At 36.2% G+C, this 13,613-nt stretch overlaps 1 non-coding gene across 1 annotated transcript; it reads left to right on the top strand.

Annotated features, from left to right (window-relative positions):
- Nucleotides 1-12,711: 12,711 nt before the first annotated feature.
- Nucleotides 12,712-12,818, top strand: LOC122100179. Its single transcript, XR_006146122.1, has one exon. It is a non-coding gene; the product is annotated as a U6 spliceosomal RNA (small nuclear RNA).
- The last annotated feature ends 795 nt before the right edge of the window (nt 12,819-13,613 follow it).

Below are 13,613 nucleotides of genomic sequence, written 5' to 3'. Positions count from 1 at the left end.
GTGTGAGCAGTTTACAACCCAAGCGACTGTGGAAGATATTGGACCCAAAAGAAACCTGACGATTGCATAAACACAGCACTCTATGACATATTTATCAAGGACTATCTTAGAGATTCTTGTTAGGGATATGATGAAAAAATTTATAGTTTAGTTGTGATTACAGAACTCTTTTACACATATCACTCAGCCATTAACTATATTTAACATAGTTCCTATTGCTCTAACTTATATTTTCTTGGCTCAGTAAACTGTTTTTTATTTGTAAAAACTTAGCTGTTCAAAACATAGACATGGGTTTTTAATATTTTTGAGATTACTGTCTGCATAGTGTTGTATGAGATGAGCTTCTCTTTACCATATAATAGGAATAAACAATCTGAATCAAACTTGGAAACTGGTAGCTTGTTCTCTCTCTTAGAAAACCATCTATATAGACTTCTTTACATGTAAACAGATCCTCATTTACTTGCAAAAGTCTGTCGGTGAGTCAAACCTAACTCACCCAAGTGAGGTGAATTTTCTCATGCTTCCTTTACATTAAAAATGGTAAGAACTGTTCAGTAATGTGCATACTTTTTAATATGAAGTGTGACTCCTATTTTCCATAATATGAATCAAGCAGAGGAATCAGTTTAAGATGTAAAAGAGCCTTAAAAAGAGTCTTGGACCTTGAAAATTGTCCTGGGTATGAATTTTTGGAGAAATATCCCTTTTCAAAGACAAAGGACTCATTTTTTTTAATATTGTGCTGGTAATGGGGTTTGAACTGGCCTTGAGCTCTATCTGGGCTTTAACTCTCAATGTTTGATCTATACCAACTGAGACAAACCTTCACTTCTTCCATTTACCACAAGTGGAGAAAAGAATCTCTTAGGTTTATCTACATGGAATAGCTTCGAATTGCAATTGTCAAATTTGAACCTACCTACTATCTAGGTGTAAGCCACGGGTGCTGTGCTAGAACGCAGTTCTTAAGAAAAAAAACACAAAAAGAGGAAAAAAATATTTGCTCAACTATTTATGTGTTTTCTGATAAACCAAAGCACTTGCTACTGGAAGAGAAAAAGAGAGAAGATAGAGATGAATATGCAGGAGAGAGACACAAAGAAAGAAGAAAGGAAGGGAGGTTAACTGAAGGGAGGGGAGTGGAAGGGAGGACACGAAAGGAGGGGATAGCTGAGTAGAATTGTCTGCTCCACACTAAGGATTTGTTGGACAATCAGTACCTTTGCATTTATGTAGGCAAATATTTTTTATTTTTGGTATAGTAAGCTGAGATATAAAATACCAATTTATGGGTTAGTGTGCTTCCTTCTGCACCAAGGAAACCACAGTTAGGTTATTGTCAGAGAGAAGCAAGAGTAAGCAATATAAGTGATTCTGAGAAACAATAATTGACATGCCAGGATTGCTCCCTTGTATGGTGAAGTCAAGCATCACTCTTGTTCCCTGCTCCAGTCTTCCTCTCAACAAGAACAGCAGAAACATAAGAGGAAAGAGATATCTGTGTAATGATCATCTCTCTGTTTACCCTCATCCCTTGGTCTCTCAAAAAATAAAGCAAAAGGAGACTTAACCTGAACTAGTGGGGAACATGGGAGGAAAAATTTCAGTCTAACTTATTGTGAAAATTTTAAAATAATTGGAGCAGAATTTCAAATACTGAAATAAAACTTTTTAAATTATTAACAAAAGGTAACTCGAAATTTAACGAAAATTTAGAAGACTACAGTGCTCACTACGTAGTGGAATCTGAAAATTGAAACTGATTCCTGCTTCTATCATCAGAAATTGAAGATCGTCCCTAAACTTCCAGTACTAAGTAAGTTACCCTTGATAATCACTTATACTGTGTGAATATAATGCAGAAAATATGACTTTAAATTTAGACTGCTGAAGTGATAAGCGATGGGAATTCATGATGGATAACAATGCTGAGAGCATGGAAATTATTTCCCTTCCATCTTCAGTGTGTAGAGAATAAAAATGCTCTATTGGATGGCCCTGAAAGTCCAATTCTAAATTTAGGACAGAAGGTGAATAGTAAAGGAGATCTGTCTTAGCCATTCAGAGATTAGAAATGTGGAGAAATGTGCTCATTTATGTAGGTCAAACATGGAAGAGAAGATGTGGCAAGCCCATAGCCAAATGCCAAAGTAGAGATATTTAACAAAATACCATGAAGTTGAAACAAGTCTTAAAAGGAGATCTGGGCTAAAAGGGAGTAGGGTAGAAGAATGGAGAGGGAAATGGTGGACTAATACAGTAATAACATTCAATGTACACATGTCAGAATATAAGTTGGAAACATGAACGGATAGGTGGGGTTGGGGTAAGGGAAGGAAGAAAAATGTGAAGTTTGACAATGATCCAGATGCACTGTATATTGAAATGCACATACACTCCATTCAACACTGACATGATGAAGCAAAAAACCTTTCCACAACTAGCTAAACATAATTTTTTTGAAGTTTTAATATTCAGATACCAGAAGCATAAATCTTTAGAAATAAATAAGAACAGAGAATTGACATATTGTTGAGGCTTGTTTCCCTTTCAATATACAAAATTTAGCGTGTCAAGTCTGATGCAAATGTAAATTTTATTTTGCCTATTCTTTTAAGCAAATTGCTTAAAATGTAGAGAACCTAATTCCAATATCCCTTCAATTTCAATAAAAAAATCTTATACACCTTTAAATTTCTCAGTTTTTTCTAAATACCTTAATGCAATGCATTATTGGAACTAATTTCATTCTATATTTAAATTTATTTTTTTGTTGTTGTGAAAATATTGTACAAAGGCGTTTCAATTTCATGGGCAAGATAATGAGTACATTTCTTATCAAACGTTGTAGCCTCCTCCTTTGTTTCCCCTTCCCAGAACTTCCCCTCCTCTCCTCGCTCCCCACCCCATCGTCCTCCCCACCACCAAAATTTTAAAGTTTGTTTTCGACATAATGACGTGTACATCTCATTGTTGTAATGGATCCAACTGTATACCTATTATTTAAACGATTTGTTTTTTCCCTTCTCCTCCACCAATTAAACCAACATCCAGTACAGTGAAAGCAGGGTTTGTACAGTGGGGGAGGGACATACAAAGCAAAAAACAAATAATCTTATAAATGTGTTAGAAACAATTGTATGAAAGGAAAAAACATTTGAATATATGTCTTAGGGTTCATTTCCCTAACATCAACTTGTCTGACAATTTCTGTTTGTCTCAGACTTATACTAGTTATTGCAAATAAGAGAAACCATGGCACTTATGTTTCTTTGGGCCTGGCTTATGTCACTTAATATATTTTTTTCCAAGTCTTTCCATTTCCTAACAAATGGGGCAACGTCATTCTTTCTGTTGGAGGCATAGATTTCCAGTGTGTATATACACCACTTTTTCTTGATCTACTTATCTATTAAGGGGCATCTGGATTGGTTCCATATCTTAGCTATGGTAAATAATGCTGCAATAAACATAGTTGTGCTGGAAGCTCTAGTGTAGTCTTGTTTGTGAACATTTGGGTAAATACCCAAAGTGGGTTTTGTGGGTCATAGGGGAGCTCTATGTGGAGTCTTTTGAGAAACCTCCATACTGCTTTCCAAAGTGGTTGTACAAGTTTACACTCCCATCAACAATACAGTAGTGTTCCCTTCTCTCCACAACCCCCTCCAGCATCTGTTGTTATTAGAGTTCTGGATTATAGCCATTCTAACTGGGGTGAGGTGGTATCTCAATGTAGTTTTGATTTACATTTCTTTTATGACTAGGGTGGTTGAGCCCTTCTTCATGTGTCTATTGGCCATCCTTCTTTCCTCTACGGAGAAGTATCTCTTTAAGTCTTTAGCCCACTTATTTATTGGGCAGTTGTTTCTTTCAGGATTTGTTGGAGGATTTAAATTTTTCAGTTCCAGTTATATTTTATATATGAGACCCCTGTCTATTTTATGGCTATTGAAGATCTTCTCCCAATCCGTGGGCTTTCTATTAATCTTGCTAGCTGTGTCCTTTGCCATGCAGAAGCTCTGTAACTTCTTGCAATACCATTTGTCCAGCCTTTCTTTGATTTGTTGTGTTTCTGGGTCTCTATTAAGAAAATTTTGGCCTGTGCCAACAAGACCAAGGTTTCTCCTATTCCATCCTGTAATGTTTTCTGAGTGTCTGCTTTGACTCCGTGGTCTTTGATCCATTTGGAGTTGATTCGGGTGCAGGGTGATATATAAGGATCTAGCTCTAGTGTTCTACAAGTTGTTAACCAATTTTGCCAGCAACATTTACTGAACAGGCAGTCTTTCTTCCATTCTAATTTTTGGCTCCCTTATCAAAGATTAAATGCCTATAGGTCTGTATGTTCCTTTCCCCGGTTTTCAATTCTATTCCATTGGTCCTGAGGTCTGTTTTTGTGACAGTACCAAGGTGTTTTGATTACTATGGCTTTGTAGTTGAATTTGAATTTGGTATTGATATTCTTCCAGCACTGTTCTTTCTGTTAAGGATCATTTTTGCTATTCAGGGTCATTTATTGTTCCATATGAATTTTTTGATTGCCTCTTCAATTTCCTTCAAGAATGAGGTTGGAATATTGATGAGTATCGCATTGAATTTTAGATAGCCTTGGGAAGTATTGCCATTTTCACGATGTTGATCTTTCCAATCTAGGAGCATGGGAGTTTTTGCCACTTTCTAAGTGAACTTTCTAAGTTCAGTTTTGATTTCCATTTTCACTTTTTTAAATTTTTCATCATAGAGGACCTTCACTTCTTTGGTTAAGTTAATTCTTATGTATATTATTTTTTGTGGGGCTATTACAAATGGAGTTGCTTTCCTAATTTCAGCCACACTTCTCTAAATGTTGGCATACAGAAAAGCCATTGATTTTTGAGGGTTAATTTTATACGCTGCTACTTTGCCAAAGTTTTGAATCAGCTTGAGTAATTTTGGAGTGGACTCTGTGCGATTCTTTAAATACAAGATCATGTCATCTGCAAAGAGGGAGAGTTTTACTTCTTTCCCTATTTGGATCCCTCTTATATTTGTATCTTGTCTTATTGCTGTAGATAGGCATTCCAATACTAGATTGAAGAGAAGTGGAGAGAGTGGGCATCCTTGTCTCATTCCTGAGTTAAAAGGAAATAGCTTTAGTTTTTCACCATTAAATATAATGCTGGCTATAGGTTTCTCATATACAACCTTTATTTTATTGAGGAATGTTCCATGGATTCCTCATTTTTCCAGGACCTTCAACATAAAGGTGTGTTGGATTTTGTCGAATGCTTTTTCTGCATCTATTGAGATGTCCATGTGGTTCTTATCCTTCCTGCTGTTGATGTGATGAATTATATTAATTGATTTGCGTATATTAAACCAGCTTTGCGTCCCTGAAATGAATCCTGTTTGATAGTGGTGTATGATTTTTTTGGATGAATTGTTGAAGTTGATTGGCCAAAATTTTGTTGAGAAACTTTGCATCAATGTTCATCAAAGAAATGGGTCTATAGTTCTCTTTCCTTGATGAGTCCCTTCCTGGTTTTGGGATGTGTGTTATGATGGCCTCATAGAATGAGTTCAGTAGTGAACTTTCTCTTTCAGTTTCATTTAAGATTTGGAGGAGTATTGGTGTGATGTCTGCTTTGAAGGCCTTATAGAATTCCACTGTAAAACCATTTGTCCTTGGCTTTTCTTAGATGGGAGATCTCTTATTGCTCTTTCTATTTCAATGCTTGATATAGGCCTTTTAAGATAGTTTGACTCATCTTGGCTTAGTTTCGGCATGTCAGTATTTGCTATGATAAGGTCCATTTCTGCCAAGTTCTCAAACTTATTATTATAAAGGCTTTAGAAGCATTCCCTTATAATGTTCTAAATCTTAGTTGGTTCTGTGATGATGTTTACATTCTCATCTCTAAGTTTATTTGGGTGTGTTCTCTTATTTTTCTGATAAGATTTGCTAAGGGTCTGTCAATTTTGTTAATTTTTTCAAAGAATCAACTCTTCGGTTTATTGATTCTTTTTTTGTACATTCCAATTCATTTAATTTTAATTATTTATTTCCATCTACTGGATTGTGTTTATCTTGCTGCTCTTTTTCAAGGAGGCTCAGATGTCTCATTAAATTGGTTTCAGATCTCTCCAATTTGTTGATGTAAGAACTCAGAGCTATAATAAGTGCCTCTGAATAATATGTTTTCTGTGTCCCAGAGGAGCTAGTAATTTGTGTGGTCATTTTTCTTGAATATCATGAACATTTGAATTTCCTTTCTAATCTCTTCCATGACGCACTTGTGATTCAGCAGTGTGTTGTTCAGGATCCATGTGTTACATTACTTTCTTTGGTGGCTTTTGGTGTTGAGTTCTAATTTTATTCCCTTGTGGTCTGAGAGAATGCAAGGTATAACTTCAATGTTTCTGAATTTGGACAAGTTTGCTTTGTGGCCTAAAATGTGGTCTATTTTGGAAAATGTTCCTTGTGCTGCTGAGAAAAACATATTGTCTAATGCTGCTGGATGAAATATTCTGTAGATGTCTGTTAAATCTAGTTGGTCTATGCAGTTGTTTATATCTGCAGTTTCTCTGTTGAGTTTTTGCGAAGTTCATCTATTTACTGGGGAAAGTAGTGTGTTAAAGTCCTCAACAATTAATGTCTTTGGATCTATGTGGGATTTGAGGGAAAGTAGTTTTTCTTGGATAAATTTGGGTGCTCTGTTGTTTGGCAAATAAATATTTAGAATTGTAATATCCTCCTGAAGGAGTGATCCCTTAATTAATATGTCCCGACCTTTTCACTAATTTTAATTAAAAGTCTATATTATCTGATATTAGGATTGCAACTCCTTCCTGTTTATGGGGGCCATTTGCTTGGTAGATTTTGTCCCAGCTTTAAAATTGAAAATGTGTTTGTTTTTGTGGGCAAGAGGTGATTTTTGAAGGCAGCAGCGAGAAGGATCTTGCTTTTTAATCCAAGTAGACAGATATTGTTGCTTAATTGGACAGTTAAGTCCGTTAATGCTGCGAGATAGAACTGAGAGGTATTTGGGAGTTCCTGCTATTTTATGTACCTTCTTGGGGGCTGGGAAAACTGGGTTCTTCTTATGGTTCTTGGATTCTTAGTTTAGGTGCTGTTTCTTTGCCTTTATTGTGGTCTTGTAGGTTTTCTCTGTGTAGGACATCTTTAAGATACTTTTGTAGGGCTGGTTTGGTGGAGATATATTGTTTCAATTTTTCTTTGCAATAGAAGGGTTTTATTTCACCTCCGATTATTAAGGAGAGTAGAGCTGGGTAAATTATTCTTGGTTGATACTTGTTTGTCTTTAGGTCATGGCTTACATCATTCTAGACTCTTCTTGCTTTGATTGTCTCTGCTGAGAAATCTGAGGTGATTCTAATTGGTTTCCCTTTATAGGTGATTGATCTTTTATCCATGATAACTTTAAGGATCTTTTCCTTGGTCTGAATTGATCCTGTGTGTATTATAATGTGACAATGGGATGTCCTGTTCTGGTCTGGTCTATTGGGAGTTCTAAAAGCTTCTTGTATCTGAATAGGCCTATCTTTTTGCATGTTTGGGAAGTTCTCTGCTAGGGTCCTGTAAAACAAATTTTCTAGACCATTGACTTCTGGCTCTAGGTGCTCTGCTACACGCATTATCCTCAGATTAGGCCTTCTACTGATGTCTTCCAGGGGTTGAATGTTGAATAGATCTATCATATTTCATGGATTTGTCTTGGATGGTTGTATATTCTTTCTCGATAATATCTAGGCTGTCTTCTATCCTCAGGAATCCATCTTCTGCATGGTCTATCCTACTATCCACACTTTCTACTTTTTTTCCCTCTAATTGGTCGGCTTTTATGGCTTCAAATTCTTCGTTGGATCTTTGCTTTATATCTCGTATGAAATTCTTTACTTCCTTAATTTGGTGTTCAGTGTTTATTCTCAAATCAGTTAGTTGATTGGGTATAGTTTCCTTGCACTCCCATTCCTTCTTTTGGGATCCATTCAGCATTCCCTTTGTGGATTCCCTGGCTTCTTTCTGCTCTCTGTTTATGGATTCCATGAATGCCTCTACTGATCTTTGTCTATTCGCATCCTGATCTCTCAATTCCTGTATTACTCTTGATTAGCGTCCCCATGTTCATGCAATTCCTGTAGTTCTCTTTGACTGATCTCAGCATGCTCACACAATTCTTTTATTTCTCTTTGAGTGTTCTCAAGCTGCTCATGCAATTCCTTTATCTTTATTGAGTAGCTTCCTCACGCTCATGAGTTTCCTGTTTTGATCTTTGGTTTGCCTCCTCTCTCTCCCTATCATGCTCACACAGAGTCCTTTGCAGATTTTCAATCTTTTTATTTACCATGTTTACCATTAGTGTTTGTAGAGCTTTTTGGGGGTTCTCCTCTGGATTATTCATTATCTGTTCTGTCCACTGATTATTATGAGTGGGAGTTGAGATACCCAGACTTACCATTTTTCTTGTGTTTTTCTGGCTTATTCTGCCCATTTGGGATGAGAGTAACTCCAGTTTTGTGCTAGAAAACTATCTTAAGGCAAGCATCAATGAAGTCTGTAGTTGCACAGTCAAAAGTCTACAGATACAATCTAGTTCAACAGGTATATTTTTCAACATCAAACAACTATGTATTAATAGGCTACGAACCGCAAAGAAGAATTTGGCAAACCAGAAGTTATTATGTTTAGCGAGAGATGTGGGTATAAATAGGAATAGAGGGATGTGGAAAGGTAGAGGGAGAGCTAACGTAGTCCTAATCTCAAAGTAGGAAATAGAATGATATTAGAGACTGGGGAAAAAAGAAAGAGAAAAAAAGACAAGGAAAAATAGTAAAACAAAAACGTGAAAAATTAAAAAATAAAAATGCTTATAATTTATATAGGTATATAGAGGTAGTACGGCTCTTAAGGAATTTAAGTCTAAGAGGTTTTAAATTCAGTAATAAATTTCTGGATCAAGTGTGTATACAATGGGGGATAAGGTCTAATAATCGACTACAGGTATATCTGAGAATGAGCAGAACAGTGATTAAATCATGCAAAGAAGAATGAAAGAGAAGAAAAAGTGAAAAGAATAAGAAAGAAAAAAAAGGATCAAAAGGTCAGTAGAGCTAAACAAAAATGAAAAAAAGCACACACACACATATACCCTTAAAATAAAAATTATAAGAGGAAGAAAAAAAGTTAATAATTAAAGTTAAAAGTTAAAAATATTCAAAAAATTTTAATAAAAGGTACCAAAAAAGAGTTCTTTGCTTTTTTGGGGTGAGATGGGAAGATGCTGTATCTTCCTTTTGTCCATAACCAGTCTCTTGTTGGAATCTCTGGTCTGCTTGTAGTGTTTGATTTTCCTGTAGCTTGGTTGTTTTCTTAAGTCAGTTTGTTTGAGCAGGCAGAAAAATGTTTTGCTTTACCCAGGATTTTGTCATCCTTCTCCCAGGCTAGTTCAATAAGAGGGAGATCTGCTTTGATTATCACAAAAGAAGGTGATGGCTGTTTCTTCCAGTTTGGAGATGCTGTGATGGGGCTAGGTTCTGGGTAGAGTTGAGGCCTTTCAGCAAACAGTAGCTTTTCCTTGAGGAGCTAGCTTCTGAGGCAGTCACAGAGCCCAGCCAGGAGCCATTCTCAGGGTTTTTTGTTACTGAATTTCTATTGATTGTCTAGGCTGCTGTAGAGAAGGGGCAGCCTCTGGCTTTGTTTACAGAGTGAAGAAAGCCAGTCCTGGGGCTGGTGCAGGCCTGGGCTGGGTGAAATTTCCCTGGGTGGAGCTGAGCCTGGCAGGTCATGTTAGGTTCCGGTGACCTGCTAAGTGGCTTTTTGTTTTCATCCAAGGACTGAGTTGGAACTAGTTGGTCAACCAGGCTTTTGCCAGTATCAAAGATGAAGATCTCCGGTAGTGGGCAGGGAGGGGTGACCTTCCCTTCTGTGCTCCCTGAGAAGGAGTGAGGAAGTCAGGCTTCTACTCACACAGGAGTCTGTTTCCTGGGTCTTCTCTGGTCTGGGATCTGAAGGATGAAGATGTCTGCTCCTTGTCAGTTCTTGCTGGTTTTGAGTAGAATCCTCTCTCCTGCTGCATCTGGCGCCTTTGTCCTAGACTCCTTGTGTTGCAGGTATGGCGGCTACAGCCGCCACCACCCGTGCCACAGCCGCAACCATGACTGAAAAGTGCTAAGATTTGTCTCCTTGCCTGGATTTTCTCTCTCTGGCCTAACTCTCTGTACTGTGATGGCACACTTGGTGTGATTCTCTGGCTTAGTACTGTTCACTGGAGCACTAAAACTGCTTCTATGTGAGAGCTGGTTTAACTTCAGCTTCTCCTCTACTATCTTCCCGGAACCCTAAATTTAAATTTAAATGATAAATTCTTTTAAAATCATTTCACTCGGGCACAGGTATGGATAGATAGGAGATGTGGGCAGAATCAGAATTATTCAGAAGGTTGTAAGTGGATGCTTACCTAATTTTCTCTCGGCTGGATCACAGAATATAGACTGTCCTAATTGGAAAAAGTTAGCCTTCCGAGGTTTTCTACATATAAACACTCCATCAACATTTTATTAGATGATTATTCAAGATTAGCTATATGTTGATTGATAATGACTGATCATGACAAAAAGTTGAGGGAAAACCATCTACACTTCAGTGAGGTTCTGATTTGTGCTTCACAAACTGTTATGAAAGTTCTACATGAGAAATATAGCAGCTGCATTTCTAAAAAGTCCTTGTGTTTATACACTTTCTAATATTTTCTCAATTCAAGTACTTCTCCTTGGAGTCCCATACTACTCAATGATGCTCTATTAGCTCCTTGTTACAATTTGCAAACTGTTCTTTTGACGAAATTTGTGCTTTTCAAAATTGCTCTCCAAATTCCATCCACAAACTGCATACTAAATTTATCTGAAAAAATTTGTATCTGTTGATAATGCATATACTTTTAGTTTTCATTACAAATATAGAATGTAGTAAAAATTCTCATAGCAATTATACTGAACTAACTTGTGGAAGGATTCTAATGTAAATAATATACTGTGTTCATGTAAAGATTTTGAGTATCCAAAGTAACAAGCCTGTGATCCTAAAACCAATACCTTACTTATACTGAGTGACAAATACAACTTCAAATAAGTACAGAATTTTTCCTTGTATCTTTTTAATATATATTTTATTATAAATACTGTACAGAGTGGTTACAGTTACATAAGTAAGGTAATGAATACATTTCTTATTGAGCATTGTTACCCCCTCCTTTGTTTTTCCCCTACCATCCCTTTCCTTCACACCTCCCCACATCCCCCCTTCACCCATCCTCTGATAGAGTGTCTTGTACATCTCATTGTTACAATGGGTTAACCAGTATCCTTTCCTTATATCTTAAATGAATATATGCTGGCTTGATTTATGCTGATTCTACTTGTGTAGACACATCTAAAATCAGTGACCAAGTCCAAGAGCACATAAATGAAATGCCATAATTTTTTTGTCAGTTGATATAACTGTGTTCTACACCTTTATTGACAGGTTACAAATTATTTTCAAACTTTAAAACATTAAAAATACTTTCGTTTTTTCTTATTTTCTTGGCCAGGAAATCAGCAAGACCTCAGTCAGCATTTCTCATATAGAATTATCACATGGGTTAGTTAACTGTTTATGTAGAGTCCAGTTTTCTGAGTCCAGTTTTCTAACTCATCTGCCTAGGAATTCATGCTGGCTGTTGGAAAAAGAGCTCAAGTAAGGATGCCATTTAAAGCCTTATAACTTTACTCTTTACCAGGGTATTGTCCTGCTGCTTTGGTTGTTGAGCGTGTCTACAAGAATTTGCATTCCATGAGGAGCAGGGAGACACCATATGACTTATACTTACTGAGATTTCCAAGTGACTTGCTATCACTTGTACTGCATTTTGTAAGTCAAAGCTCTCTAAAAATACCAGTTTTAAGAGATAAGAGGACTGGTAAAAGAACTCTTATAGACAAATACATCTTCAACATATATTGTTCCAAGTATTCCATTTAAGGGATATTCAACAACTGGTGAAACTTGTGTTGGCTGTAATTATGTGTCTTTGTCCATGTGTGCACGTATACATGTGTATGTGTATATTTGTGAATAGTAATATACATGTGTACATTATGGCTTATATCATCATTTATTCCTTGCTAACACATTAGTAAGGAATCCCTAAAGATTTAACAGAAACTGCGTAGTTAAAGTCTTACCTCTTCACTCTGCTTCTTTACACAAAGACTTTGCAAATTCTCATTAATAAAGTTTCCATAAACTCTGAAATGTACATACTTAGTATTTAATGTCTGCTACCATAAATCTTAAATACTTTATAGAAAAGTTTTATACCTGCCTAACAGTCCTATTTTTGGCATATATAAGTAAAATCCCCAAATTAACCATATTTAAAACATTAAAACTTTTAAAAAAACCTTAACACTTGCTGCAATGTTCAATTTGACAGGTGCCTTGTATAGAATAATTGAATTCCTCCTCCTACACATCTCTTGAACTACAAATATCTGGAATTATTTTGTTTTTGGCATGTCTATCTTGATTTTATTCTTAAAGGTGTGCTTATGTAAGACATACATGATTCTAAAATTTCACAACAATTCTTTTGAACTTACTTTTTATTGAATTGTCTAGTTTAATAAAATGACTAAAAATTATACTTTATATATAAAAAATGTTCTGTGTTCAATTTAGCATCACATACTCTAACATTGGAACGATACAGAGAAGATTAGCATGCCCCCTGCGCAAGGATGACATGGAAATTTGTGGAGCGTACCATATTTTTACAACAACAGATGCTGAAAGGTATGTGGCCACAAGGGAACCGTACTGCATTCTTGGTGGGAGTGTAAACTTGTTCATCTACTTTGGAAAGCAGTATGCAGGTTCCTCAAAAGATTCCACATAAAATTCCCCTATGACACAGTAATCCCACTTTTGGGGATTTAACCAAATGATCATAAACAAGATCATACTAAAACTACCAGCACAACTATGGTTATTGCAACATTATTTACGATAGCTAAGATATGGGACCAACCCAGATGTCCATTAGATGAATGGATCAAGAAAATGTGGTATATATACACAATGGAATTCTATGCCTCCATCAGAAAGAATGACATCGCCCAATTTGTTAGGAAATGGAAAGACTTGGAAAAAAATTTATTGCATGATGTAAGCCAAGTCCAAAGAAACCTAGGTCCCATGATTTCCCTTATTTTCAATAATGAATATATGTCTGGGATAAGCAGAAAAGTTCAAAAGATATGTGCATATACTCAGATAAGATGATGTTAAAGAAATTGAACCCCAAGTAGGGACACAAGTGTTTTTTTGTTTCTTGCTATTGTTTCTAATGTACTTATAATGTGCAATGTCATTTTTTTGTTTCTTTGTATGTTTCTCTCCACGCTATAACCCCTGCTTTTTCTGTATTTGAAGTTGGTGCACTTACATCTTGTATGTATGCTTCTCTAATTTGGGGAGGGGAAGGGAAAAAATACTCCAATAGGGATACAAGTTGACCCATTGTAACAATGAGATGCACAAGACACTATGTTGAAAAATGAACTTTACA

Source organism: Dipodomys spectabilis, unplaced genomic scaffold (genome assembly GCF_019054845.1).
Source record: "Dipodomys spectabilis isolate Male_0828 unplaced genomic scaffold, ASM1905484v1 ptg000567l, whole genome shotgun sequence".
Lineage (NCBI taxonomy): Eukaryota > Metazoa > Chordata > Mammalia > Rodentia > Heteromyidae > Dipodomys > Dipodomys spectabilis.
This window is presented reverse-complemented; position numbering and strand designations above follow the sequence as displayed.